Source organism: Botryllus schlosseri, chromosome 11, assembly GCF_051294905.1.
Source record: "Botryllus schlosseri isolate E-star chromosome 11, Bs_hap1, whole genome shotgun sequence".
In the NCBI taxonomy this organism is placed as follows: Eukaryota; Metazoa; Chordata; class Ascidiacea; order Stolidobranchia; family Styelidae; genus Botryllus; species Botryllus schlosseri.
The window spans coordinates 9,638,093-9,651,759 of record NC_137246.1 but is presented as its reverse complement, the minus strand read 5'-3'; the positions used below and the strand labels follow the sequence as shown (position 1 = coordinate 9,651,759).

The 13,667-nt window shown below is 41.3% G+C and overlaps 1 long non-coding RNA gene across 1 annotated transcript in view; it reads right to left on the bottom strand.

Moving 5' to 3' along the window:
- Positions 1 to 13,667, bottom strand: part of LOC145451092 (uncharacterized) — a 262,756-nt gene that overhangs the window by 114,337 nt on the left and 134,752 nt on the right. The gene's annotated exons all lie outside the window — the stretch shown is intronic.

The window sequence follows — 13,667 nt, the reverse complement described above, 5'->3', positions numbered from 1 at the left end:
TCTCTGATGGTGTACGTACAACTTTCCATTTTCAGTATCAAGTTTGAAATATTGTTGTAGTGGCGGCATATCTCGGTGACCAATTCTTCAATTATTTATTATAGTGGTGCCCACCGTAAATACTAGTTTATTCATATCCAAATGTATTTGTATATAAGTAGACCAAAATAGAGCTTTTTAGCCTGCCTACCCACTGACTGAACTTCAAATGACGTCCTATTTCAGTGCACAGAAGTAAAACAGATTGTGTAGCAACACAATGCAATGTGTGACCTCATAGGTCTGTGACTGAAGTGTTATGTAGGCTAACCTTGCAGCTTGCCTTCGTTCAATCAGAAATTACCTTACTTTCTTAGTGCTTAATTGCTTCACCGCTTAAATTGGCACTTTTTGTTTAAAGTATACTACAATATGACTTTATAACTCAAATATGACCTAACCAGGAAAAATATGACTTTATATGACTTTATAACTTTCTTAATATACCCCATAGGGACGTGGTTTTCGCGTTAAAATTGATTTCACGACTTACTGATGCATAGAAAAAAATATGACTTTAATGACTTTAAATGGCCCTAATAATTACCTGCATTCACATTCACACAGATCACAATACTACTTACGATAACAATTCAAAATCATTGCTGACACGTTTGAAACACGGCGCTTCGCTCGATAACCAATGGCTAGAAATCACAAGTGGCTTAAATATTCAATATAATACGAAAAAATATCCAACGGTGAAACAAAAAAACAATAAAGGACTGAATGTTTCCAGGAATGTGTATGGCACATATTGATGGGGGTTACTTCTTGGCGACTGAGGCATTGTCACTGCGTAAGCGTGTATGTTCAATTGTTCATTGATGAAACCATGTTGTCTAACGTGACCATGTCTATCAGTGATTGCACCATAGGCTGACATTTCCATTAGCAAGTTGAAGGTAAATGGAATTATCAATAAGCATTGGCCTAAATGCAGCATGGGTCGCGTGTGTCGGCTAGCTGAGGTAACAAAATGCACGAGCGGTGACAACGGCACAATGCCAAGTCGTGGAGCTGCATCCCTACTTGCAGGATATCATTTACTACCCGGGTCGATCAATCCACAGTATTTCGTGAATCCAAATTTTAATACTCAATTTTTGGCCTTGACCTTAAGATTTTCATTCGCATTAGGCCTACATATTTGAGCATATTGAGCATTACACACTTGTTTTATCGCTTCACGCAGACTCATTTCAATACTTGCTAACATTTCTATCTAAAACTTTCACAAAAATCTATATATATATATTCAAAAAGTCTTCTTTTTGGCATTTTAAAATTTTAATTTTCTGCAGTTTTGGCATTTGGTTTCCGAAACGCCAGAAATAACACAGCCTGCTTGTAGAGCGCGAAAGAAAAAATGGCGTAGCAACATAGATGGCGTACTAGTTCTCATATGGATGCGATATACGATATGGCTCTTTGACATATTTTCAAGATTGTACTTAATTTTATCGATATTGCAGCAACTTTTTAAATTTTCTTAACGACCAGAATAATTGTTATTCTTGTGGCAGCCTAAACATGTCTTTCAGAGGTCCAGACAATGGCGTATCCCAGGTATTGCAGCTACTCAAGCGACAAATATCGCTCGCGAATTCGATGTACGTGACGCCGCGTGCCGCGTAATCTTGGATTGCAAGATACGTTGATTGATCGAAGTGAATTGCATTGAATAGTTTTCAAATTACTCATTGCCTTCCTGATCCACAACGAGAATTAAACTGCCTTCTAAGTGACATTCACAATGACAAATAAATGTAGGGCATTTTGAAAATTTCCAGTTGGCGGTAATAGGCGCTTATCCTGGCATGGTGGGTATGTGAATACTCAACGTAAAATTCCGCGTCCATGGTACCAAATTCAAGTCCCATCCGACAGAGATTGTAGAGTTAATGACTAGGAAACAATCGCTTGTAACGATTTTAACATTAGGCTACTTCGGTCATAAATGTAGGGCATTTAGAAGATTTCCAGTTGGCGATAATAGGGTTTATACCTGGCATATTGTAGGGTTACCATACGTCCTCTTTTAAGAGGATACATCCTCATTTTTGACTTCTTTGAAAGTGTCCTCGGAGGTCGCCCAAATGTCCTCTTTTTTTTAAAAAATTTCAAGACATAGTAGGGTTACCATGTTCTGGAAATCTGAAAAGAGAACACTTTTTCATAATTTTCAGACTTGCAAATTCTCAAAAAACTGTAAATTTTTCCAAAATACCGTTTTTCCTACACATTGTCAGATGGTTGACTAAAAAAAGAAAAGAAAAAAAGGCCAACTTTCCGCCTAGCTCCCGAAATACCCGCCGGAGCGTCACTTCGGGGCTAATTTACGGCATATCAGTAGCATTTAGCTATAAATATGACCAAAATTCTCAAAAAAGAGGACAAAAGGGCGTCCTCCGAGGACACTTTTAAAAAAGTCAAAAACGAGGACAAATCCTCTTAAAAGAGGACGTATGGTAACCCCAAGATATAGGGCAAAATTCAACTGAGACACAATAAGTCAGTACTGAAGTAACGCTCGGCAGCTATTTTGGGAGCTGCGCCGGAAAGTTGACCTCTTATTATTTTTTTTTAGTCAACCACCTCATATTGTGAAAGAAAAACTTTTGGGCGCTGAGCGAGAATACTGACCGTTTTTTAAGAGGCTGAGCGAATAAGTCGACCTTTTTTTTAGTCAACCGACCATGAAGTGGGAAATATTTACCATCTTTTCAGGATTTTCCTTCGGTTTTGCAAGTTTGAAAATTTTGAAAGTGTCCTGATTTCAGATTTCTAAAATATGTTAACCCTAGCATATTGGGTATGTCAGTACTCAGCGTCAAATTTCGCGTCCATGGGTACCAAATTCAAGACCCAGCCGACAAAGATTTTAGAGTTCATGACTAGGATGCAATTGCTTATAACGATTTCAACATCAACCTACATCGGCCATGAGTGCACCGCATTTTGAAAATTTCCAGTTGACGATAATAAGGTTTAGACCTGACATGGTGGGTATGTGACAGTTTATGACTAGGATACAATTGCTTATGACAATTTTAACATTAGGCTACCTCGTTTTTATGTGTTTCAAACAGCTCCTAACTATCCACGTTCTTGATTGGTAAGCAGCTTTCTGATGGTACTGTACTACCGTTAAACGTAGGCCTGTAGTGCAACGTTCATGTTACCGTCGACTTCTTCGAGAATTGAGAGATCGATCAATATTTAGATTTTCGGAATCAGTGCTATAGTTATAGTCGATTAATATCAGGTATTTTAAATTACTAGCTTTGCAATGAATTGAGATATCACGGGATGAATTGAGATATCACGGGATGATTTGTAGCCTATGAGTTTGTACAGAAAAAATATGGAGCCCACGACAAATCTCATGTAATGAGTTCGAACTAGTACTGTCATGACGTCCCGAATTTTCAATTGTGACGCAATAATGGATTGTCATGTATGGCTCTTTGGGAGTTAAAATGGAAAATATAAGGCCAATGTGGCTCTTCAGACGAAAAAGGTTCCCGACCACTGGTCTACACGGTGGCGTTTCCCAGAGAAACACCAATGTTGGGCAAATCTTATGAATTCAAACCAATTTGTGTACTACAAAGTTCGGTACATTTCCACGATAAAGCCACATGTAGCAATTCTTTTTTTTCCGCGTATCTCGCTTTTTAGATATAGTATCCAACACAGTGACCAGCAAAGCGCGAGGAATTTTTTTAGTTGCAAGAATTTCAACAAATGTTACATACGTATACAAATTAAAGATTGCTCCGGCGCCGTCGATACTATTATTCCCTTCGCGACCCATGTGCGGGTCGCGAATGACACTTTAAGAACCCCTGCTCTAAAGTCATAGTCCTGATCAATGCGTAGCAATCGGCGGCGCCGATATGCCTATTTCTCTAAAACATGCTCATTTTTCTGTTACTATTGATAATATTAAAATCTAGACCGCTAGGGACATAAATCGCGCGAATTGAATAAATCTCCTCATAGAAACGACCACTGTGTGATTGATGTTTTAGTTCCGCTATGCAGAATAACCATTCTGGGCGAGCTTCAAACACTTCTCTGGTGAATGGGATATATACTACAGAGAAGTGGAGGAAGAATTTATTACTATGCAAGCTATGCCATGTATAGCCAACTATGTCTTGTACCCACTGAAATTTCGATGTCAGAACATTCAATGCAATGATACAATCAATTGCGGGATTCTTACATTTTGTACAATGATTTCAAGGCCAGGCGTTCAAATCGACTCCAAAGATTGATGTGCGGCGCTTACTCCTCTATCCATTACTATTCGTTGCGGTGGTGCTCCATACTTTCATAGGAAGTCGATAATTGGTAATAATGGCAATTATGCGCGTTTTTATGTTACCATAATACGACCTGTCGAAGTACCGTTAATCAACATCAAACACACTTCACTTCGAGTTTCATGATCACCCTTTTCAACGGCAATACCATATACAAAACCCACAGTTTCCCCCTCCCATTTTCGACGACTTGTACATTCTGACTCCATACGTGCCACTACATCTCCTCAGAGTTGGATTAAAAGCTTTAAGCCTACGTATAATTCAATAATATGAATATATTTTTATGACACAGAAAATATAACTAAACGTTCACTAATGCTAGAAGTTTCCAAATAGCTTTTTGGCCCAGCTCAAAATGTTCCTGTGGCCCACAGTTTGAGAACCCTTGGTCTAGAACTAGATATTGTAATTTGCAACACATGGCTTTTCGAAATTCCGGACAGGGGCCCTATTCAACTAAAGAGTCAAAAAAGTAATTGGCAGCTTTCACACCTTATTTAACACATTGGTACAGAAGTCACGCTTTGAACTTTTCTCACCATAATGATAAACCAGATATCCTTGTATTCGAGAGCCACAAACCGAAAGAGGCAGTAGATTTCTTCATCATACCATGAAGAATGATGCCGTTTGGTGTTGTCACCCACAATCTCGTATGTCAGTTATATATTATATCGAGCTGGAATCGAGTGAGTACATAGGGCACGGGCTCAGACCTTGATTTTGATGAGTAGGCTACATACAATTGTTAGGTCAGCAGTTAGCGAGTGGTGATAGGGCGCGAATCCACGCGAAATATTTCGAATAGTCAGTACTAATCCGAAAAGACCAACCAGACTTTACATCTACCCCATCGTCTTCAATACAATCCTTAGAATACGAGGAGCCGCCAAACCATGTAAATTTCTGGAATTGGGCGCCGGAGGAAAAAGGTCAAGAACCACAGATATGAATGTATTAGGGTTGCCATACGTATTCATTTAGGAGGATTTGTCCTCCTTTTTCGGGTTTTTGAAAATGTCCTCCGAGGACGCCTAAATGTCCTCTTTTTTGGCAATTCGTCCTTTTTTAAACATTTTAGAGCTAATATAGTGGACAGATTGTAGTGAGAATGGGCATAAATACGAAATTCGTGGTTCAAACGAAAGAGACGACCTTTTTTAGTCAACCAACTCAAAGTGTTGACGAAAAACTGTATTTCTGTAGTTGTTGAGCCGGAAAGTTGACCGTTTTTTAGTCAACCGACCGCGAAGCGGGAAAAATTTACCATTTTTTCAAGATTTTTCTTCGGTAATTTAAGTTTGAAAATTTTGAAAAACTGGACCCTCCTTTCCCGATTCCAAAATATGGTAACCCTAGAATATATTCTCTCAAGTTAGAGCATGCTAGATGGTTCGTTAAGGTGATCACTGATCACTGATCACTGTGAGCAGTTGAAAGAACGGAGATACATTGCTATTAGATTACTGCACTGCTTGTTTACGACAACGTAAGATATAAGTTCGGATCACTTTGTTTGCGACATATTTACATTTCTCTTTATCGTAACCTCATCCGTCTCGGTATTTACGCAGCATTTTTAACATACGCAAATCGATCATTGTTCATTTTCTGATGCGAATCAGCGTTTTCAAACGTGAATTTTATAAAAAACAGATTCCGTTTTTCTATTAACTAGTGAAAACTTTCAACACTGCCTTCGACTCGCTTTCGCCGCTCAAGAACCAGATTATAAAAGAAATAGCAATAAATGCAAAATGCAAATTCGCTTAACGATATAGCTGTGACTATAACAGAATAAATATATTTCGCTTTTTGATTTTTGTAATACGCTTTTTCAGGATTTTGTAAATAGTTATGAAGTAGGCCCATTTATATATTTATATGACAGTGAATTATTTCATGAGAGTTATACCGAATCTAAGGAATTATGAAAGTTTTGTAACTGGAGTTTTCCGAAAGACTAGTCGAGCATACCTGGCGTATACCATATGCCTGTATATATACATGGTAACAGATGAAATACAGCTTTTTCGCATTATCACCTATTGAATGAACTCCTATGTCTTCATAGATAAGTCCTATCGACCTGAAAACACAGAATAGCTGGCATACCCTGTCCGCTAACATGATCATTCGATAGCACCATCGCTGCCTCAAACTCAAACAGCATCAAAGCGTGATAGTGCTAACGCTAGTTTCCAGTGTGGGTATGTGTGCGACCGATCAGTCTCAATAATTACCCACGTGTGGAGTGTTTTAACAGCACCGTCGCCGACTGGTTCATCGCAATGTAATGATAGAATCCACATTTTATAGTAGAAACAATTTGTGATGCGTAAAGTAAGGAATAGAAGACCACCGTAATGACCAAGAAGCGAGTTATATAAAGAAATTACGTCATTGGACTTGCCTATAACGATATTTCTATACAAAGGGTAATATCCGCGCTGACAGGCCGGTCAGGCTCCAGTCTCACGCGGCCGCGCTGCATGATTTGCGACACAATGCGACAGTATGTATTAATCTTCTTCCAAATGCTGACGTAACGTTAGTATTATTTTATCAAGCCTTGAACGCGATCCCATTAATTCAATTCTCCATACGCTGGGATCCAACGCCGTGATTTTTGTGGTATAGTTTGCCCTGCTCCCATATAATAATTTAACGGGACCCTTGTATGTACAGCATACGGCTTATCACGTGTAACAAAGCTACGTCATCACCAACCGGTGTTGTGCGGTATGAACGCATATAGGTGCTGTTATTTCGAAATTACTAGATGTCACGGTCACCGCGGCTCGACGATTTTGTATTTTTATTACGACGGGACTCCGACGCACCAAACGCCAGAGCTGGCAAGATAATAAAAGAAAAATACGGCCCGACATATATTTGAGGGAGTGAGACCGGAAAATGACCCTATATCAGTCAACGCCGCTAATAGAAGGTTAAATCGGGTATTTTGGGTAGGCTTCAGAGATCAGCATGGATTAGGATTAGGTTTTGAAAAAACAGGATTTGTGAAATTTTGTCGGATTTGGATTGGATTAGGATTTGAGATTTTTTTCTGAACGGATTAGGATTTGGATTGGATTTACCGATTTTCTGGGATATTAATATGTCGTGTGGCGAATGGCGAAAAACTTTATTCAGATCAGTTATTGATGTACTTATAGTACACTACACTATGGTTCACTCGGTGCAAATTAACATGAGAGATTCAGCCCTATACTAAGTTATCTTAAATCAAGAGAATCGTTGGTTGTGAAAGTAAATTTTCCAATCCCGCCCTTGCATAAATTGGCATTTTTTCTGAATTTCAAGTTGGAATCGGATTAGGATTGGACATAGACTATAAAATGAAAAAGTTATGGATTAGGTTTTAGATTTGGATTTGAAGTTTCGGATTTGGATTGGATTAGGACATAGAAATTCCAAACCCGCTCATCTCTGGTAGGCTTACCATACGTCCCGTTTTAGGCGGGATAGTCCCGCTTTTTAACGTCTTGTCCCGGCGTCCCGACCAGTCAGCCAAACGTCCCGCTTTTTAAGGCCGTAAGGTACTGCTGAACTAACAAAATTTTCCAAATTGTTTTTATTGCAGAATCCTAAAGTATGAAACTAGTTCTTTTCAAAAATGTATTGCTTTTGTCAGATTTCGAATTAGAAGTATGTTAAAATACGATTTGAAATCGACCATTTTCGTAGAAATTCGCCCCCCATATAAGCTCATTCATTTAAACTCACTCGAAATTGTTATAATCCCTCTGCCGTAAGCATTACCGGTATTCGCTACAGAAAAGGAGAGGCTAATACGCCCGACCTATATCTTTACCACCCCTGACGACGTGAGATGCAATGGTAGAGTTGCTTTGGACTGAGTCATATTCATGATACTATATTATTACCCTCTGCTTATACTATAAATTATTTTGTTAATCTTATTTCCTTATTATGACTTTACCTTTATTTATACTTTATCTTCCAATAAGAACTCTTTATCCTATATACTCCCAGATTTTATGTTACATAATATCTACTCAAAACACCCATGCTTTGAATTCTTGTCGGTAGGGTCAAGCCCGCCTATGACAGCTTATGGATGAAGATCCTTTGGCTAAAACACCGGAATGTCTTGTTCACTAAATTCCTACCAATATATATATCTTAAATGTATATATTATATTATGTCTTGAATCTAAACAAGAACTGTGGTGGATCCATTGCGGAAACTCCGTACTAGGCCTACGCCCTTACGGGCGTAGCTATTAGTTTTTCTCGTTATGCTGCCTTCGGCAGCTTAATATTGTAAAATTCTGATCTGGGCCGCGGAACATTTTCAAATTGGAGGCGGAGTCGCCCAGAAGTCGCATCGATTACCCCATAGTGTGGGCTCAAAATCATTTCGGTCCCGGTTACACAACACACAGCCACATACTCCTGAACCGGACCGTGACAACCTCGGGTCTATGAGCAAAGCGTTGCTAGTGTGACGTCATAATCCAATTTGAAATCCACTAGTGGGCGCTAAAGAGTGTCCCGAATTTGGGTTGCTGAAATATGGTAACCCTAATTTTGGGTCGAGTCGGAAAAATGACCTTTTCTGATATTTTTATTTAGTATGTACAATACTATTCCTCGAAAAAATTTCCAAATCCCCCGTTTTCTTTTCCGGTATTATATCTTTTCGAATTTTTGAAAAGTGTCCTCTTTTTCACATCTCAAAATATCGTAACCCTAACCGACGATCGATACCAGTGGCTCCCAACGTTGGCGATATCGCCTCCCAGTGATCGATTTCGTGAAACAAGGGGCGAAAATACCAAAGGAAGCAACAGGGGGGCGATGGGGGCCGAAAATGTTAGGACGTTCACTGAGATATATTTACGTCACATGCCCTAAAAATGCACGTGGGGCCGCTTATTCTGATTATGACGCGAAAAAGGTCAACTCAACGGAAAGTAGACGCGGAAACTGGTTTTCCGAGCACCTACCACCTCAGAAAATGGCCTTTTTTAGTAAATTCATCAGCGATCAGAGTTAAGTGAATAAATTTTCCGTTTATTTGTCCCCCTTTTCGGATCCGTAAATATGGGGGAGGGATGAAAATTTGTTTCGAGATAGATGGGGGGGGGGGCGATGAGTCGAAAAGGGTTGGGAACCACTGATCTATACCATAATTACAATCACGGGACATTTCTGTGGCCCGCATTGCCAACGTCCCAACTGTCATATTTATATGTTCCATATTTGAACTTTATATCTTCTGCGCATTCAATCTCCCCCTTTTATGCTCTCTCTCAATCTGCCAATATTCGGATATCTGCCGTCGAATTTTTGCTTGACATACACAGTATGTCTTTGGTCATCATCAGACACTATTTCAACAGAGTTATCAGTGATGATAAGCCCATCCTATGTTTGACATAATGAAGGAACGGAACAGCCGAAGACTCGGATTTGATGTCAAGTTTACTCATCTTATGCAAGATTATAACTAGTTTGAGCATTTTTCGCCAGATGCGTCGCGGTGAGCTTCTGAAGAGTACCAATTTCGACTCCTTCACACCCAAAATGATAGACAGCCTAAGTCGGATAAAATCGCATCATGATGATGACGCAAAAGTAATCAATGACATTCATCCTTAACACTGATAACGCGAGAGGAACACATAAACTGCCCGAAGCCTTGTACTATTACCATCTAATAAGGTAAGGCAAGCTGACAAATGTGAAGAATGACTGTACTATAGTATAGGCAAGGGGCAGTCAACATATGGCCCCGCAGATCTCATTGCCTTCAACAGCTATTGACGTAGCCTATATTACTTTAATACATTCATTAAATACTGTTTCTGACCTCTATGCTTTCAACTCAAAATTCAACTTTTATACGACTTATTCCTTGTGTAGGTGGATAAATACATGATTACTGTATCGATTTAGGAATCCGGCCCACCAAGCAGGCTACTTCATTTACTTATAACTGGCCCGCCGACTGGAGGAGGCCTATATAGTGACTATCACTATACTAATGCCATCAAAATTCAGAAATGTTCGCATTGCCCTAATTTTTAGTCACGTTTCAGTATATATTTCACATTCGTTGGCTGTATGCTCCTGATTACGCAATGTGATGGAATTACTGGTAACAGACCACAAAATAGGTTTTGTTAACCGTAATTATGGCAAGCTCTTTTAAAATCAAACGGTCTAACTTCATCACAGAACTGCTTTCTCTCTCGAACATGGGGCTGAGAATCTATCGTTGGTGAGATAATTCTTGGACGAACGAGAGAATGATTTCGATGGTCGAAAAATTCATTATCGCTATTTGATTCGAATTCGTATGCTTAGTTGCTCCCAGCAAACCTTAAATTCAGAACCAGTCCTGGTCTTACCCTAGTTAACAATCCTCTCTGATTATACTTATCTTATGTGTACTCGAAGATGTATATATTCAAATAAGTAATAAAACACGTCAACTGAAACAGCAACACACAGACTCCCCCACGTCCACTACACGCTTCCACTTCTTACTACCCCACGACTCCGAGCCGCCACCAAGCGTCTCTTTATTCGATGGTTTGCATGAAGCACATCACATCCCCCCCTGATCTAAAGATCACAAAATTGCAGTTACAGTAATAACCCCAAAGACAGCAAAAAGAAAACGAGGCAAGAACAAAAACCAAGCAAAGGTAAAATGTCCACTCATACGTCAACAAAGTAATCGGCCCACCATCTGGGCGGGACCCTATCACGAGAAGCGCGTTCAGTATCTTGTCCGTCTTCCGATACTCTTTGAACACCCTCAACAGGTGGTTCAGGGTTGTTGTGCTCTCTCTCCTGCCCCACTTCCTCCTGGTTGAAGACCAGGTCTCTTCGACTGACAGCATCAGGCGGTTCAGGATTGTCATAATCCCTGACCTCCCCCACCTCATCCCCGTCAAACACCAGTTCCAACATTCTTGAAGGTACCTTACTACTGCCAGCAATTTTCCGTCGCTCCCCCACCATGTGCCTAACATCAGCAACATGCCTGTTTCTGCCGTCCACTTCCACCACAGCATCCGCAACTATCCCTGTCACAGTTCCCTCCCTCCACGGCGTGAAACACTTCGCGTTTCCAGGTTTCACAAAAACCTCCTCTCCCACCACATATGGGTTTGCATCGGTTGATCTATTCATTTCGTTCACGGGAGATCCTGGCAACCTTACCGGATAACGGAGGACAGCTTCCGCCGGGACAATTCCTTCTGCGTTCGGAGTGTGATTGTACCAGAACGTCATTTCCTCCACACTTCTTCCAGACCGAGCAGCCATTCTCTTAATCGTTCTATGTTTTCGTTCAATGATCCCATTTCCAGAGTGTTTATAGCCACAGCTCGTCATATGCGTAACTCCCCAATCTTTGAGAAACTGAACTGTCTTTTGACAGGTGAAACCAGCGCCTTGATCTGTCAGGATCTGAGATGGCGGTCCCCTCTCCAAGAAGACCATCTGAAGGTTCCGGATAATCTGTTCGGCTGATTCATTCGCCACCTTTCTCCAGATTGTGAATCGACTCGGCCCGCAGTCGATCATACTCAAGTATGGCTGGTTACCAACGTAAGTTATATCCAATGCCAAGCGCTCCCACACGTTCTCCACTGACAGCTGGCCATGTTCCCATCTAACAGGGCTGGGGTCGATTTGTTGGCATATTCTACAATTTCCGACCACGTTTTTCACCAATTCCTGACTCACATCATCCGCGATACATCTCTGTGCGAGGAAAAGTGTTCTCGCGATTCCTAGGTGATGCTTCTCATGAATCTCGCGCACTTGATTCCTTAATGCGTTTGTTACCCCAACCGCCAGACCCACCCGTTTCAGCCAGGTCTTCGGGACCCTTGTCAAGGAATCAGCAATATTCTCACCTGAAGGAACCAAACGAATCGTCAACTTTAGAGCATACTCCTCAATGAGCTGCGAGATTATTCCCAACCGTCTCTTCGTGACCATCTCGCTTATCCCACCCACTTTTGGTCTGTGACTGTCTTCCAGTATAGACCTTACCCAATTGTACACACTGGTCGAGTCCGTAACCACTTCAATGTTCTTTATATTCCACTTCAGCACCATGTTTAATCCTTTCACTACTGCATCCAACTCCGCAACATTGATGTGCCCACTGTCACTCTGCTTACGCATCCACGCCGCGTCTTCTACAACGGCACCATCTACTCTCAGGCAACACCCCACAGCCAGATTGCTTGCATCACACCACACTTGCGCCCGACCACTAGGAGGCACACGCCAAATCCCACCGACTGGATCTTCTTTCCGCACCTTAGCCATCACATCTTCGGCCAAAGTCTTCACTTGCTCTGGAACAACTGCATCCCATTCAACGTCGTTGGCAAGTCTTTTGACATAACTACATGCCACTCTTAACCATCCCGCCACAGGATAATGTCCTATTAACTTCCCAAACAGCGAAAACAGTGCTCTCTTTGTCAGGGATCCCGCCACCACAGGAAGTTCTCCATCTCTCTTCCATTTCCGCATTCCGCCTTCTTCTGCCATGACTCTAAGGCCTAGTACGCGAGCATCACATATCGACACTGGCTCTTTTGTCTGCAAACCGTACTTGGCCAGGTGATTCTTCACCTTTCCAACATCGACAACACTCGCATCGACCCATATGTCATCGATATAGTGATCTGTTCCTTGAGCCACTTCCTCATCCAGACCTAGAACCGTGCCGATAATCTTTGACATAATTTTTGGAGCTACGTTCAGCCCAAATCCCATTCGCGTCATGACGTATCTTTTGCCTTTGTACTCAACAACCTGAAACCGCTGCAGTCGCTCTGACACATGAATCTGCAAATACGCTTTTCTCAGATCAAGGACATATGCATTTTCACCGGTCGTTCGCCAAGACCTTAGCTTTTCTTGACATACCGCAGTGTCCAGACCGGGGTGACTCGTGACATAAGTGTTGAGTTCTCGGTAGTCCATCACCGGCCGCACTTTACGTTGCTTATTCGGTTGCTTCACGGCCATGAGCGGGATTAATCCGTCTTGATGCCCATGCTTTGCAGGACAATACTCTTGCAGCCACCCATCTTTGATCCACTGATCAACTTCGCCAGTAAAGGCCTCACGACACTCTGATGGAACTGGGTACATTGCACAGCGGTTTCTTATCTCCGGCTCTTCTTCGTTCTCCCACACCCATTCCACAGTCCACTTCTCACCATCGAACACAGCTTTGAAATCGCAGTCAACTACTTCCAC